Source organism: Ovis canadensis, chromosome X, assembly GCF_042477335.2.
Source record: "Ovis canadensis isolate MfBH-ARS-UI-01 breed Bighorn chromosome X, ARS-UI_OviCan_v2, whole genome shotgun sequence".
In the NCBI taxonomy this organism is placed as follows: Eukaryota; Metazoa; Chordata; class Mammalia; order Artiodactyla; family Bovidae; genus Ovis; species Ovis canadensis.
Genome location: NC_091727.1, coordinates 41,643,401 through 41,660,216, shown reverse-complemented (window position 1 = coordinate 41,660,216; position 16,816 = coordinate 41,643,401). Strand labels below are relative to the sequence as shown.

Genomic DNA, 16,816 nt, shown 5'->3' with positions numbered 1-16,816 from the left:
GGTGGTAAATTCCTAAAGTTTTCTTTTGTCTCGTATCTCCTTGACTGGGTGCTGGAGAAGCCCACAGATAAAAAGAAAAAGAAGGATTCTAAGAAAAGCCTGCCCTTTCTAGCCAAAAGGCCAGGAAAAGGATAACCTAGTGAAACTTTTAGACATTAATCTCTCTACTTCAGGCAAACCCCACAGAACAAAAACTGGGGTCCTACTCTGCCAGCAAAGACCAAGTGGGGACCTCCATCTTTGCCCTACTGTGAGGAAGTGCCCTCAAACCATTCTTCCCCCCGCACCCAAGTGGTATCAGGGAAGGCTGAATGGGAAGGTGGGACTTATATCCCTTGTTGGGTAGTAAGGAGCCCAGTACCGCTTGATGTCAATGGAAGCCACCTGGAAGCCTGAGCTTTCACAGCTCTGTCACCCTGCAGTAACAAGGTACCCCTCCCCCTCTCTTGGGGGTGTTGTCAGAGGAGATCCAATGCAGGATCAAGACTTTCACCAAGGTTCAGAGGTTATGAGGCCACCCCCCCACCACAGCGTCAGTGACGGCAGTCATGAAGCACCTTTAACCTTCCCAGGAAGGGTGGGATCAGTAGAGGCCTATGGAGAGCCTGAACTCCCGTCTCTGTCCAGCAGTAACAAGGAGCACACCCCCACACTTGTCAACAAAGGAGCAACTGGACTTTCACCCTCATCTGACTGGGCAGTGTCCTCACTTCCTCTGCCTGAGCAGCTTCAGAAGAGGTCAGCTAACATACACGATTTAGATAATATTTGAACTCTTATAACACTGTGCTGCCCTAGATGTGCTGGTTTCAATCAAAAATCGCTGATTATACCAAGAACCAGGAAGGTCTCAATCTGCATGAGAAAAGATAACTAAGATGACAGAATTGTTAGAATGATCTGACAAGGGTTTTAAAGCAGCTGCCAGAAAAATGTTTCAATGAACAATTACAAAGAGGCTTGAAAGAAATTTTTTTTTAATCTCAGGGAAGAAATTCAAGATATAAGGAAGAACCAAATGGAAATTTTAGATCTAAGAATTGCAATATTAAATTGCAATATGAAGTTAAAAAATCAGTGCATAGACTGAACAGCAGAATATAAAGAACAGAGGAAAGAGAGAATTTGAGAATAGAATAGAAATTACCCAATGTGAACAACAGACAGAAAACAGACTAAAAAATAAAAGAAAGAAAAGAAAAGAAAAAAATAAAAACAAAACTTCAGGAAAATATAAGACTATAAGAAAAAACTAATATTCAGATCATGGGTGTCTCAGAAGGAGAGGAGTAAGAAGGTGGAGCTGAAATAGCATTTGAAGAAATAATGGTTAAAATCCCCCCAAATTTGGCAAAAGATATAAACCTACAGGGGGGCTTTCCAGTTGGCACTAGTGGTAAAGAACCTGCCCTCCCAATGCAGGAGACATAAGGGACACAGGTTTGATCCCTGGGTTGGGACGATCCCCTGGAGGAGGTCATGGCAACGTACTCCAGTATTCTTGCCTGGAGAACCCCATGGACAGAGAAGCCTGGCAGGCTACGGTCCATAGGCTCCCACAGAATTGGACACGACTGACGTGATTTAGCATGCATGCATGCATAAACCTACAGATTCAAGATACAAGATACTGAAGCAAACCTCAAACAGGATAAAACTCAAGAAATGCACGCTAAGGCTCACCATAGTCAAACTTCTGAAAACTAAGACAAAGAAAAGATCTTGAAAGTATCCAGGAGAAAGGACACTACCTATAGGGGAAAACAGTTTGAGTGATAGATTTCTTCTCATCCAAAACCATGGAGGATGGAATAAAATGGCACATTTTTCAAGTGCTGAAAGAAAAGAACTTTCAATGCAGAATTGTATAGCTAGCAAATAGATTCTTAGAGAGTGAAGGGGAAATCAAGACATTCTCCGATGACAAAAAAACTAAGAGAATTTCTTGCCTGCAGACCTACTCTTGTGAATGGCTAACAGAAACTCTCTAAATCGAAAGAGAATGATAAAAGAGGAAATCTTGGCCCATCAGAAAGGGAGAAGAAGAGCAGAGCAAAAGTATGGGTAAATACAATAGACTTTCATTCTCTTTATTGAGTTTTTATAATTACGTTTCATGGTTGAAACAAAAATTATAACACTGGCTTACGTAGTTCTCAGTGTATGTGTGTGCATGTGTGCTAAGCCGCTTCAGTCGTGTCCAGCTCCATGCGGCCCTATGGACTACAGCCTGCAAGGCTCCTCTGTCCATGGGATTCTCCAGGCAAGAGTACTGGAGTGGGTTGCTGTGCCCTGCTCCTCAATGTATGTAGAGGAAAATAATTAAGACAATTATATTATGAATGGGGGAGGGTAAAGAGTCTTAAAAGGAAGTAGAATTTCTGCACTTTTACTCCAACTGGTAAAATGCTGACATCAGTAGACTGGTAAATTATGTTTGTATAAAACTTAGCACAGCCACTAAAAATGCTGTACAAAGAGATACACCCAGGACATTCCTGGTAGTCCAGTGGTTAAGACTCTGCCAGCCAATGCAGGTGACACAGGTTCAATCCCTGCTCCGGGAAGATCTCACAAGCTGTGGAGCAACTAAACCTGTGAAGGTTATGAGGCTCACAACTCCCGAGCCATGCTCTGCAACCAGAAAAGCCACCGCAATGAGAAGCCCATGAACTGCGACTGGAGAAAACCCTTGGGCAACAATGACTCAGCACAGCCAAAAAAAAAAAAAAAAGATACACCCAAGGAACACGACAGGTAAATCAAAATGGAATTATAAAAAATGATCAAGCAGCCCACAGGAAGGCAGGAGAAAGGTCATTCTGCTGGCCCATGAGAGGCTTCGAGGGTGAGGAGGCCGGGTGCAGAAGTGGTGGTATCTGTGCCTCTACCGTCAGGGCTATTCCAGAACTAACCCAGATTCTTTTGCACAGAGATTGATAGTCCACCCTACTGCTTTGCAGTGCATTGGAGGTGGGGACATAGAAAAGGACCTGCCAAGTTCTTCCATGGAGCTTTGCCTTGGGAGTTCCAATTGGTTAGTGAACTGTTTATAGTGGTACTTAAGGAAGGTTCTTTTCCAGGCCAGCAGGCCAAGCTCCCATTACACAAGAAGGGGCTCCTTGCCAAGGCTTGGGCTCAGTTAACCTTCATCACCATAGCGGTTCCCTCCTGGAGCAGGATGATACCTTTGTGTACTGATGGCAAAAGCCAAAAGCATCACTTTGTGGGTGACCTATGCTGCTGGAAAAATGAAATTAAGATATCTTTGAAAAGGGCCTGATGCAACTTTGGCAAGGAGGAGAAACAAACTCTATACATTTGGAGCTCTGCCCTAAATGCTTAAGCAATATTTGGGTTCAAAATCAGCCAACCTTGGCAAACTTTCCCTGGCAGAATATAAAGGCCTATTTTAACAGGCATTTTTAATCTTTGAACAATTAGAAAGAAACTGAAGACTGAGTTCCAAAGCAGTTCAACTTGCCTTTCATTTTACTGGGGATGTTCTGTATCCTTCCAGGTAGGTGGTAAGGCTCCAAGTCTTGTGGTAGATCCCCTCTTAGGACCCTCTGGCTTTGTGTTTCTGGTCTCCCAACTCTGAGTCTTCCAGAAGAATGCCTCTGCAGACTTTCCATTATATAATATATAATATAAATATATTTCCAGATATGCCTATAAATATTTATTTTATATATAAATATATATAGTTGTTTATACTTCTTATACTTAACAAAAAGTGTTGGGAGCTATTTGTACATTACTCATCATTCATTTGGAGAAGGCGATGGCACCCCACTCCAGTACTCTTGCCTGGAAAATCCCATGGACGGAGGAGTCTGTTAGGCTATAGTCCATGGGGTCGCTAGGAGTCGGACATGACTCAGCGACTTCATCTTCACTTTTCACTTTCAGCATTGGAGAAGGAAATGGCAATCCACTCCAGTGTTCTTGCCTGGAGAATCCCAGGGACGGGGGAGCCTGGTGGGCTGCCGTCTCTGGGGTCGCACAGAGTCGGACACAACTGAAGCAACTTAGCAGTAGCAGCATCAGCATCATTCATTATTCCAAATGTCATTTTAATCATTTCAACATGAACCATCTTAATATTCTCAATAACAGAACTGGTAACTTTATTTTAAAATTTTTTAAAATTGAAGTATAGTTGATTTACAATAATATATTAGTGTCAGGTGTACAACATAGTGATTCAGTCTTTTTGTAGCAAGAGAATTTCAGAAAAACAGCTACCTCTGCTTCATTGACTACACTAAAGCCTTTGACTGTGTGCATCACAACAAACTGTGGAAAATTTGTAAAGAGATGGGAATACCAGACCCACCTCATCAGCCTCCTGAGAAACCTGGAATGCAGGTCAGGAAGGTCAGGAAGGAACAGTTAGAACTGGACATGGAACAAAGATAGGTTCCAAATTGGGAAAGGAGTACATCAAGGCTGTATATTGTCGCCCTGCTTATTTAACTTACATGCAGAGTACATCATGGGAAATGCCGGGGTGGATGTACTTACAAGCTGGAATCAAGATTGCCGGGAGAAATATCAATAACCTAAGATATGCAGATGACACCACCCTTATGGTGGAAAGCAAAGAGGAACTAAAGCAACTGAACTGAACTGGCTAGCTTATTCTTTTTTCCTAATGTTAATTTTAATATTTTAAGTTAACAGTGCTGATAAGCAACAAGGATATAATGCATAGCATAGGGAAATATAGCCATTGTTTTGTAATAACTTTAAGTTGTTGTTGTTCAGTCACTCAGTCGTGTCCAACTCTCTGCCACCCCATGGACTGCAGTATACCAGGCTTCCCTGTCCATCACCAACTCCTGGAGTTTGCTCGAACTCACGTCCATCGAGTCAGTGATGCCATCCAGCCATCTCATCCTCTGTCGTCCCCTTTTCCTCCTGCCCCCAACCCCTCCCAGCATCAGAGTCTTTTCCAATGAGTCAACTCTTCACATGAGGTGGCCAAAGTACTGGAGTTTCAGCTGTAGCATCATTCCTTCCAAAGAAATCCCAGGGCTGATCTCCTTCAGAATGGACTGGTTGGATCTCCTTGCAGTCCAAGGGACTCTCAAGAGTCTTCTTCAACACCACAGTTCAAAAGCATCAGTTCTTTGGCACTCAGCTTTCTTCACAGTCCAACTCTCAAATCCATACATGACTACTGGAAAAACCGCAGCTTTGATTAGATGGACCTTTGTCGGCAAAGTGATGCCTCTGATTTTTAATATGCCATCTAGGTGGGTCATAGCTTTTCTTCCAAGGAGCAAGCATCTTTTAATTTCATGACTGCAATCACCATCTGCAGTGATTTTGGAGCCCAAGAAAATAAAGTCTGTGGATGTTTCCATTATTTCCCCATCTCTTTGCCATGAAGTGATGGGACCGGATGCCATGATATTCGTTTACTGAATGTTGAGCTTTAAGTCAACTTTTTCACTCTCCTCTTTCACTTTCATCAAGAGGCTTTTTAGCTCCTCTTCACTTTCTGCCATAAGGGTGGTGTCATCTGCATATCTGAGGTTATTGATATTTCTCCCGGCAATCTTGATTCCAGCTTGTGCTTCTTCAAGCCCAGCGTTTCTCATGATGTACTCTGCATATAAGTTAAATAAGCAGGGTGACAATATACAGCCTTGACATACTCCTTTTTCTATTTGGAACCAGTCTGTTGTTCCATGTCCAGTTCTAACTGTGGCTTCCTGACCTGCACATAGGTTTCTCAAGAGGCAGGTCAGGTGGTCTGGTATTCCCATCTCTTTCAGAATTGTCCACAGTTTGTTGTGATCAACACAGTCAAAGGCTTTGGCATAGTCAATAAAGCAGAAATAGATGTTTTTCTGGAACTCTCTTGCTTTTTCCATGATCCAGCGGATGTCGGCAATTTGATCCCTGGTTCCTCTGCCCTTTCTAAAACCAGCTTGAACATCTGGAAGTTCACAGTTTACGTACTGCTGAAGCCTGGCTTCCAGAATTTTGAGCATTACTTTACTAGCATGTGAGTGCAATTGTGCGGTAGTTTGAGCATTCTTTGGCATTGCCTTTCTTTGGGATTGGAATGAAAATTGATCTTTTCCAGTTCTGTGGCCACTGCTGAGTTTTCCAAAATTGCTGGCATATTGAGTGCAGCACTTTCACAGCATCATCTTTCAGGATTTGAAATAGCTCCACTGGAATTCCATCACCTCCCCTTAGCTTTGTTTGTAGTGATGCTTTCTAAGGCCCACTTGACTTCACATTCCAGGATGTCTGGCTCTAGGTGAGTGATCACACCATCGTAATTATCTTGGTCTTGAAGATCTTTTTTTGTACAGTTCTTCTGTGTATTCTTGCCACATCTTAATATCTTCTGCTTCTGTTAGGTCCATACCATTTCTGTCCTTTATCAAGCCCATCTTTGCATGAAGTGTTCCCTTGGTATCTCTATTTTCTTGAAGAGACCTCTAGTCTTTCCCATTCTGTTGTTTTCCTCTATTTCTTTGCATTGATCACTGAGGAAGGCTTTCTTATCTCTTCTTGCTATTCTTTGGAACTCTGCACTCAGATGCTTATATCTTTCCTTTTCTCCTTTGCTTTTCGCTTCTCTTCTTTTCACAGCTATTTGTAAGGCCTCCCCAGTCAACCATTTTGCTTTTTTGCATTTCTTTTCCATGGAGATGGTCTTGATCCCTGTCTCCTGTACAATGTCACGAACCCCAGTCCATAGTTCATCAGGCACTCTATCTCTCAGATCTAGGGCCTTAAATCTCACTTCCACTGTATAATCATAAGGGATTTGATTTAGGTCATACCTGAATGGTCTATTGCTTTACCCTACTTCAATTTAAGTCTGAATTTGGCAATAAGGAATTCATCATCTGAGCCGCAGTCAGCTCCTGGTCTTGTTTTTGTTGACTGTATAGAGCTTCTCCATCTTTGGCTGCAAAGAATATAATCAATCTGATTTTGGTGTTGACCATCTGGTGATGTCCATGTGTAGAGTCTTCTCTTGTGTTGTTGGAAGAGGGTGTTTGCTATGACCAGTGCATTTTCCTGGCAAAACTCCATTAGTCTTTGCCCTGCTTCATTCCATATTCCAAGGCCAAATTTGCCTGTTCCCCCAGGTGTTTATTGACTTCCTATTTTTGCATTCCAGTCCCCTATAATGAAAAGGACATCTTTCTTGGGTGTTAGTTCCAAAAGGTCTTGTAAGTCTTAATAGAACAGTTCAACTTCAGGTTCTTCAGTGTTACTGGTTGGGGCATAGACTTGGATTACTGTGATATTGAATGGTTTGCCTTGGAAACGAATAGAGATCATTCTGTCGTTTTTGAGATTGCATCCAAGTACTGCATTTCGGACTCTTTTGTTGACCATGATGGCTACTCTATTTCTTCTTCACGTCAGGTAGCCAGAATATTGGAGCTTCAGCTTCAGCATCAGTCCTTCTAATGAATATTCAGGACTGATTTCCTTTAGGATGGACTGGTTTGATCTTCTTGCAGTCCAAGGGATTCTCAAGAGTCTTCTCGAACACCACAGTTCAAAAGCATCAATTCTTTAGCATTCAGCCTTCTTTATGGTCTGACTCTCACATCCATACATGACTATTGGAAAAACCAAAGCTTTGAGTAGACAGACGATTGTCTGCTGCAGTCACCATCTGCCTTGAATCCAGTCCCATCACTTCATGGCAAATAGATGGGGAAATAATGGAAACATTGACAGACTCTATTTTCTTGGGCTCCAAAATCACTGCAGATGGTGATTGCAGTCATGAAATTAAAAGATGCTTGCTCCTTGGAGGAAAAGCTATGACCCACCTAGATGGCATATTAAAAATCAGAGGCATCACTTTGCCGACAAAGGTCCATCTAATCAAAGCTGTGGTTTTTCCAGTAGTCTTGTATAGACTTGAGAGTTGGACCATAAAAAAGGCTGAGTGCCAAAGAACTGATGCTTTTGAACTGTGGTGTTGGAGAAGACTCTTGAGAGTCCCTTGGACTACAAGGAGATCCAACCAATCCATTCTGAAGGAGATCAGCCCTGGGATTTCTTTGGAAGGAATGATGCTACAGCTGAAACTCCAGTACTTTGGCCACCTCATGTGAAGAGTTGACTCATTGGAAAAGACTCTGATGCTGGGAGGGATTGGGGGCAGGAGGAGAAGGGGACGACAGAGGATGAGATGGCTGGATGGCATCACTGACTCGATGGATGTGTTTGAGGAAACTCCAGGAGTTGGTGATGGACAGGGAAGCCTGGTATACTGCAGTCCATGGGGTGGCAGAGAGTTGGACATGACTGAGCGACTGAACAACAACAACTTAAAGTTATTACAAAACAATGGCTATATTTCCCTATGCTATGCATTATATCCTTGTTGCTTATCAGCACTGTTAACTTAAAATATTAAAATTAACATTAGGAAAAAAGAATAAGCTAGCCAGTTCAGTTGCTTTAGTTCCTCTTTGCTTTCCACCATAAGGGTGGTGTCATCTGCATATCTGAGGTTATTGATACTTCTCCCGGCAGCTTGTAAGTACATCCACCCCGGCATTTCCCATGATGTACTCTGCATGTAAGTTAAATAAGCAGGGTGACAATATACAGCCTTGATGTACTCCTTTCCCAATTTGGAACCTATCTTTGTTCCATGTCCAGTTCTAACTGTTCCTTCCTGACCTTCCTGACCTGCATTCCAGGTTTCTCAGGAGGCTGATGAGGTGGGTCTGGTATTCCCATCTCTTTACAAATTTTCCACAGTTTGTTGTGATGCACACAGACAGAGGCTTTAGCATAGTCAATAAAGCTAGCCACTGTGCCCTTATCAACAATACGTAGGTGCTTAAGTTTAGCTGATTTGTGGAAAATTGCTGTCTTCACAATATTAAGTCTTCCAATCTGGGTTTCCATGCATTTCTGTTAACAATATTGGTGGTTTAGTAACTAAGTCGTGTTTGACTCTTGAGACTCCATGGGCTGTAGCCTGCCAGGCTCCTCTGTCCATGGAATTCTCCAAGCAAGAATAGTGGAGTGGGTTTCCATTTCCTTCTCTAGGGGATCTTGCCAATCCAGAAATTGAACCTGGGTTTCCTGCATTGCAGGTAGATTTTTTACCGACTGAGGTATGAGGGAAGTCCGTCAACAATATTAACAGTATTTTATAGCTTTTCTATAGAGTTCTTGCACAACTCTGATAGATTTACATGTTTAGTGTTTTTGATGCTAATATAAATTATTCCTCTTAAGGTGTCATTTCCTAATTACACTTTTTAAAAAGATTTTTTTGATGTGGACTATTTTTTAAAAGTCTTTATTGAATTCGTTACAATATTGCTTCTGTTTTATGTTTTGGTTTCTTTGCCTCTGGCCTGTGGGATCTTAGCTCCTTGACCAGGGATCAAACCTGCACCCTTTGTACTGGAAAGCGAATCTTAACCACTGGACCACCAGGGAAATCCCCTAATTATGCTTTTAACATCATATACAAATTTGATTGTGTGTTTTGACAATTTCTGCTGCCCCTTGCTGACCTTCCAACACACACAACTTTCCATGTACACAATCATGCTGCTAACAAATCAGATGGTTTATTTCTATTTGCTAGACAAAATGCTTTGGTGGTAAAGAAACTGTCTGCCAGTGTAGGAGACGTAAGAGACGTGGGTTAGATACTTGGGTCAGGAAGATCCCCTGGAGGAGGGCATGGCACGACAGTCAAGTATTCTTGCCTGGAGAATCCCATGGACAGAGGCACCTGATGGGCTACAGCCCATAGGGTTGCAAAGAGTTGGACATAACTGAAGTGACTTAAGCACACAGACATGATGCATTCTTATTTATCCTTTTTTGCCTTATAGTCCTAGCTACATTACGATGGCTGTTAAATAGAGTGGACATCCTTGTCTTGTTCCAATTTCATAGCCTTCAATATTTCATCACTGTATGATGTTTGCTGTAGGGTTTTAGGAGGTGTCACTTTAAGGAAACCCATTTCTATTTGGAGCTTTCGAAGAATTTTTTTTTTATCATAAATGAATGTTATATTAAATGCTTCTAATGTATTTTGAAATACTCATGATTTTGTGCCTTTATTCTGTTAATATAGTGAGTAGCATTTACTTTCAAATTGCACACCAATCCTGCATTTCTGAGATAAACATATCCCTTTTCATAAAAATAAAAGGCAACCTTGCCAGCTCTACCCAGACTGCGTCATGATGACTCATAGTGGCAGCCCTCTGGAGCTTTGAATATTTTTGATGTTATGTGCTGGAATTTTGTGGAAAATTCATTCTCTAAGAGGTAACAACCAAATGGGGAAAATCTTTAAAAATATTTACTGGTTGGTTTCTTGTATGAGCATGTTTGTCTCTCTTTCTTTCTGTGTTTGCTTTAAAACCAGATTCCTAATTATCCATCCTTTTCTTATTAAAGTAGGTTTACCTGTTTTGGTAATGCATTGCTGATTAACAAAGTGCTCCAAACTTAGTGGCAAAAAAAAACTAGTATTTTATTATAGATGGATCAGGAATTCACAAAAGAAGTGGTGGGGTCCGTTTGTCTCTGTTGTATAAAGTCTGGGGCCTCAGCTGGGAGACTGAAATGTCTGGGGATGAGCTGAACAGCTGGGTCAAAGCATGACCGGAAGACTTCCTTTATGGTGTCTGGTGCCTGGGATAAGATATTCTGGCGTCTGGGCTCAGCTCAGATTGTCTGCCAGAGTGCTTACGTTTGGTTCTCCTTATGGCTTGGGTGTCCACTGCATGGTAGCTCCCGTGGCTGGACTGATGACATGGCAGCTCAGGGCTCAGAGAGTATTGTAGTGAGCAAGGTGGAAACTGCATGGCATTGGATGGCTTAGCTCAGGGGTTAGCAAAATTTTCTCTAAAGGGTCGGATAGTAAATAATTTAGGTGTGTAGGTCGTAAATTCTCTCTTGCCCCTGCTGTTGTAGCATGAAATTAGCTATAGACGGTACGTAAACAAATAGGCATGGTTGTATTGGAATAGAGAATCAACTGCATTTATTTCAACTAGTAGCAGTGAAGTTGCTCAGTTGTGTCCAACTCTTTGCGATCCCAGGGACTGTAGCCTACCAGGCTCCTCCATCCATGGAATTTTCCAGGCAAGAGTACTGGAGTGGGTTGCCATTTCCTTCTCCAGGGGATCTTCCTGACCCTGGGATTGAACCCAGGTCTCCCGCATTGCAGGCAGACACTTTACTGTCTGAGCCACCAGGGAAGCCCTAATTTGTTTAGGGACACTGAAATTTGAATTCCATATAATGTTCACATGCTTCTTTTGAGTTTTCTCAATGCTGTAAGAAAAATGTACAAGACATTTGTCACTTACTGTTCAGAAATTGACAGTGGACCAGATTTGACCTATGGGGGTGAAGTTTGTCAACCTTTAACATGGAATATTTGTAGCTTTTCATAAAGTTCCCCAGGTCGTCTTTTCAGTCACTGTTTACCTTCACTCATATTTCCAGGCAACCATAGGCCTGTTCTCTATCAGTATAGATTAGTTTTGCTCATTCTAGAATTTCACGTGAGTGGAATCATATAGTATGTCTGGCTTATATTTCTCATCACAATGTTTTGAGATTTATTGGTGTTGCGTGTATAAATTGTTTGTTCTTTTAAATTGCTGAATAATATTCCTTCATATGGATATACCATAATATGTCTAACCATATTTCTACTGATTTTCATATTGGTCCCAATTTTTCACTACTATGAACAAAGTTGCTATGCACATTTGTGCACAAATCTTTGCATGTTTTCATTTCTTTTGGATTGTATAGTAAGTATATGTTTAACTTTGAATCTTCAAAATTGTTCCCCAAAGCAGCTGTAGCATTTTTATTCCCAATAACAACGTATGGGAATTATAGTTGCTTCATATTCTTGTCAACTCTTAGCAGTGTTAACCTTTTTGATTTTAGCAATCTAGTTGGTGGTGTTTTTTATCAAGTGGGTGGTTTTAAATTACATTTTTTCACTAACTAATGATATTGAACATCTTTTCATGTATTTACAGGCCATGTCTTCTTTCCTAAAGCATCTGTTTAAATTTTTTCCTATATATTGGGGATTTTCTTATTTTTTTTAAATTTATTTATTTATGACTGAGTCTTTGCTGCTATGTGTGGGCTTTCTCTAGTTGTGATGAGCAGGGGCTACTTGTTGCAGTGGCATCTCTTGTTGTAGAGCGCAGGCTCTAAGCTTGGGCTCAGTATTTGTAGCAAATGGGCTTAGTTACCCCAAGGCATGCGGGATCTTCCCACACCGGAAATGGAACCCGTGTCACTTGCATCTCCAGGCGGATTCTTTACCTCTGGACCACCAGAAAGTCCTTGTCTTATTGTTTTAAAAGTTTTTTATGCATAGGGACCTTTCATCAGATATATATAGGGAATATTTTCTCTCAGCCAGTCGACTTGTTTTTTAATTTTCATATTATTGATTTTCAATGAACAGTAGTTTTAAATTTTGATTAGGTTCAATGTATTAATTTCTTCTTATCTAGTTCACATTTCTTGGGTCCTGTCTAAGAAATTTCTTCTTACACTAAGACCAGAAAAATTTTCTCTTGTGTTTTCTTATAAACTTTTTTTATTTTGGGTTTTATATTTAGAACTAAGATCCATTTTGAGCTTATATTTGTGTATGGTGTAAGACAAGGTAAAGCTATATTTTTTTTTTCCAATGTGGAAATCCAATGGTTTACTAAGTCTTGAAATCAGTTTATGTAAATCCTCCAACTTTGTTCTTCTTTTTCAAAATTGTTTAGTCTAATCTAGTTATTTTGCATTTCCACATAAATTTAGAAATAGCTTGTCAATTTCTTAAAAAATAAACACTGGTAGGATTTTTATTTGGATTGCATTGAATCTATTAAATTTGGGGAGAATAGACATCTTAATAATAGTTAATCTTCCAATCCATGAATATGCTATATCTCTCCATTTATTTAGGTCTTCTTTAATTTCCTTATGTAGTATTTTGAACTTTTCAATGTCTAAGTCTTGGATATATTTTTTGAAATTTATTTCATGTATTTGGATGGTATCATTGATGATATTTTTAAAATTTCAATTTCCCACTCTTCTTTACTTGTAGACAGACATATAGTTAATTTTTGTACTTTTGTCTCATATGTCTTGAAGACTTGCTAATCTCACCTATTAGTTCTAGGGCTTTTTTTAGATTCCTTAGAATGTTTTATGTACATGATCATGTCATATAAGTTCAGTTTTACCTTTTATTTTCCAATCTGTATGCCATTTATTTCTTTTCCCTGATTTATTGCACTGGCTAGTACAATATTAAGTGTAAATAGTGAAGATCAGTGTTTTGGCCCTGTTCCTTGTCTTACTGGGAAAACATTTATTCTTTAACATTAAATATGATGTTAGCTGTAGGTTTCGCATAGCCATTCTTTATCAGATTAAGAAAACTGTCTTTAATTCCTAACGTTCTGAATGATTTTATTATGAATGAGGGTTGGATATTGTCAAATGTGGGGGATGGTTGTATTGATGTGATCATATAATTTGTGGGGGGGTGCTGGACTATGCCACTTGCCATATCTTAGTTGCCGCCACGGGGATCCAATCCAGGCCCTGGCAGTGAAGGCACTGACTCCTAACCATTGGACTGCCAGGAAATTCCTATTCAGTTTTTTTTTTTTTAGCCTGTTAATATGGTCATTTTATTGGTTGATTTGCGAATGATAAACCAACCTATATTCCTTAGATAAATACAACTTGGTCAAGTGTAGTATCTTTTTTATATGTTGCTGGATTTGAGTTGCTATTTTATTCAGAATTTTTGTGTCTATGTTTATGAGGAATACTGGTCTGTAGTTTTATTTTCTTTGTTTTGTTTCTTGGGGGGGCACGTGGGACTTTTGAACTTCACTGCAGCATGTGGAATCTTTAGTTGTGGCATATGAACTGCTAGGTGTGGTATGTGGGATCTAGTTCCGGGACCAAGGATGGAACCCAGGGCCCCTGCACTGGGAGTGAGGAGCCTCAGCTGTTGGACCACCAGGGAAGTTCCTGTAATTTTATTTTCTTATATCAGGATAATGTTAGTCTCATACAATGAGTTGTAAAGTGTTCCTTTCTCTCCTATTTTCTGAAAAGAGTATAGGTGGATTAGTATTATATCTTTCTTATGTGTTTGGTTGAATTCAATAAAGCCATCTGGGCCTAGAATATTCTTTCTGGAATGGTTATTTGTGAATTCAGTTTTTATAATTGACATAGGATTTTTCTTCTTTTCTATTTCTTGTTGACTCCATTTTGGTAATTTTTGTCTTTCAAGGAATTTGTTCATTTCATGTAGTTGTTAAACTTAACGGTGTTAAGTCATTATATAAATATATAGTCTCCATGATCCATATGATATGTCCTCTTTTATCTCTGATTTTGATAATTTGTGTCTTTTTTCTCTCCTTGATCAGTCTAGCTAGAGGTTTATCAACTTCATTGACATTTTCAAAAGACCAACTTTTTGTTTCATTGATTTTCTCTATTGTTTGTCCATTTTCTAGTTTATTGATTTCTGTTCCTATCTTTACTTTTCCCTTTCTTGTAGTCTCTTTGGGTCTAATAAGTTCTTTTTCTAGCTTCCTTTTTAAAAATTGAATTATAGTTTACTTTTTTGTTCTAACTTCTTAAGGTAGAAGCTTAGATCATTAGTTTTAGACATTTCTTCTTTTATAATATAAATATTTAAAGTTATAAAAATTTCCTTCTGATTTCTTTCACTTATGTGTTTTATAGAAGTGTGTGGTTTAATTTCCAAATATTCGGATATTTCCAGATCTTATTGGTTTAATTTAATTCTGTTGTGGTTAAACAGCATGCTCTATATGATTATAATTTAAATTTATTGATTTATGGCTCCCCATATGGTCTATTTTGGTGAATGAACCATACGCACTTGAAAAGAACATACATTCTTTAACTGTATGAAGTACTTTAATTTTAATTTAAATATTAAATCTAAATTTAATTAAGTCAAGTTGAATGATTATGTTGTGTTCCTTACTCCTATCAATTTTCTGTCTGCTTTTCTATCTATTTCTATGGGAATTGTTTCCAATAATAATTTTGGCTTTCTCTCCTGTTTTTGCTTCTTGCAGACAGCATACCAGTAGGTCTCACATTTTTAGTTTTTCAAACCCTGCCTGCTAATTTTTCTTTGAATTGAAGCATTTGGACCATTTACATTTAATGTATCAGTATGATTAAATCTAACATTTGCTCTTTGTTTCATATCTTATTCGTCTGTTCTTCACTTTCTTTCCCCTCTTTTCCTGTCTTCTTTTGGATTGGTTGAGTACTTTTGTATTCCTTTTCATCTCCACTGTTGGCTTACTTTCCATACTTCTTTGTTTTGAGGTATTTGCTCTAGAGTTTACAAAATGCTTATTTATCATATCACAATTTGTTTTCAGATACTATATCATTGCACATATGGCATAAGAACCCTAGAACAGTGTTTCCTTTCTCCACTCCTGGCTTTTGTGTTAATTTCTACATATGTTATAAACCCCACAGTACATCATAATTATTTTTGCTTTATTTATTACTTTTTTTTGTATGTAAATGTTTGCAGGCAAGAATTCCTTAGAAGAAATGGAGTAGCCCTCACAGCAAAAAAGAGTCTAAAATGCAGTACGTGGATGCAACCTCAAAAACAACAGAATGATCTCTATTCATTTCCAAGGCAAACCATTCAATATCAAGGTAATCCAAGTCTACGCCCCAGCCAGTAATGCTGAAGAAACTGAAGTTGAACGGTTCTATGAAAACCTACAAGATCTTCTAGAACTAACACCCAAAAAAGATGTCTTTTTCATTATAGGGGACTGGAATGCAAAAGCAGGAAGTCAAGAGATATTTGGAGTAACAGGAAATTTGCCTTGGAGTACAAAATGAAGCAGGCCAAAGGCTAATAGAGCTTTGCCAAGAGAATGCACTGATCATAGCAAACACCCTTTTTCAACAACACAAGAGAAGACTACACATGGACATCACCAGATGGTCAACACTGAAATCAGATTGATTATATTCCTTGCAGCCGAAGATGGAGAAGCTCTATACAGTCAGCAAAAACAAGACCAGGAGCTGACTGTGGCTCAGATCATGAACTCCTTATTGCCAAATTCAGACTTAAATTGAAGAAAGTAGGGTAAAGTAATAGACCATTCAGGTATGACCTAAATCAAATCCCTTATGGTTATGCAGTGGAAGTGAGAAATAGATTTAAGGGATTAGATCTGATAGACAGAGTGCCAGAAGAACTATGGACAGAGGTTTGTGATATTGTACAGGAGGCAGTGATCAGACCATCCCCAAGAAAAAGAAACGCAAAAAGGTAAAATGGTTGTCTGAGGAGGCCTTACAAATAACTGAGAAAAGAAGAGAAGTGAAAGGCAAAGGCGAAAAGGAAAGATATACTCATTTGAATGCAAAGTTCCAAAGAATAGCAAGGAGAGATAAGAAAGCCTTCCTCAGTGATCAAAGTAAACAAATCGAGGCAAACAACAGAATGGGAAAGACTAGAGATCTCTTCAAGAAAATTAGAGATACCATGGGAACACTTCATGCAAAGATGGGCTCAATAAAGGACAGAAATGGTAGGGACCTAACAGAAGCAGAAGATATTAAGAAGAGGTAGCAAGAATACACAGAAGAACTGTACAGAAAAGATCTTCAAGACCCAGATAACCACGATGGTGTGATCACTCACCTAGAGCCAGACATCCTGGAATGCGAAGTCAAGTAGGCCTTA

General features: G+C 39.5%; 1 pseudogene; it reads left to right on the top strand.

The window, feature by feature from the left end:
- Positions 1 to 367: 367 nt before the first annotated feature.
- LOC138930704 (small ribosomal subunit protein eS1-like) overlaps positions 368 to 16,816 on the top strand; it is a 69,012-nt pseudogene continuing 52,563 nt past the window's right edge.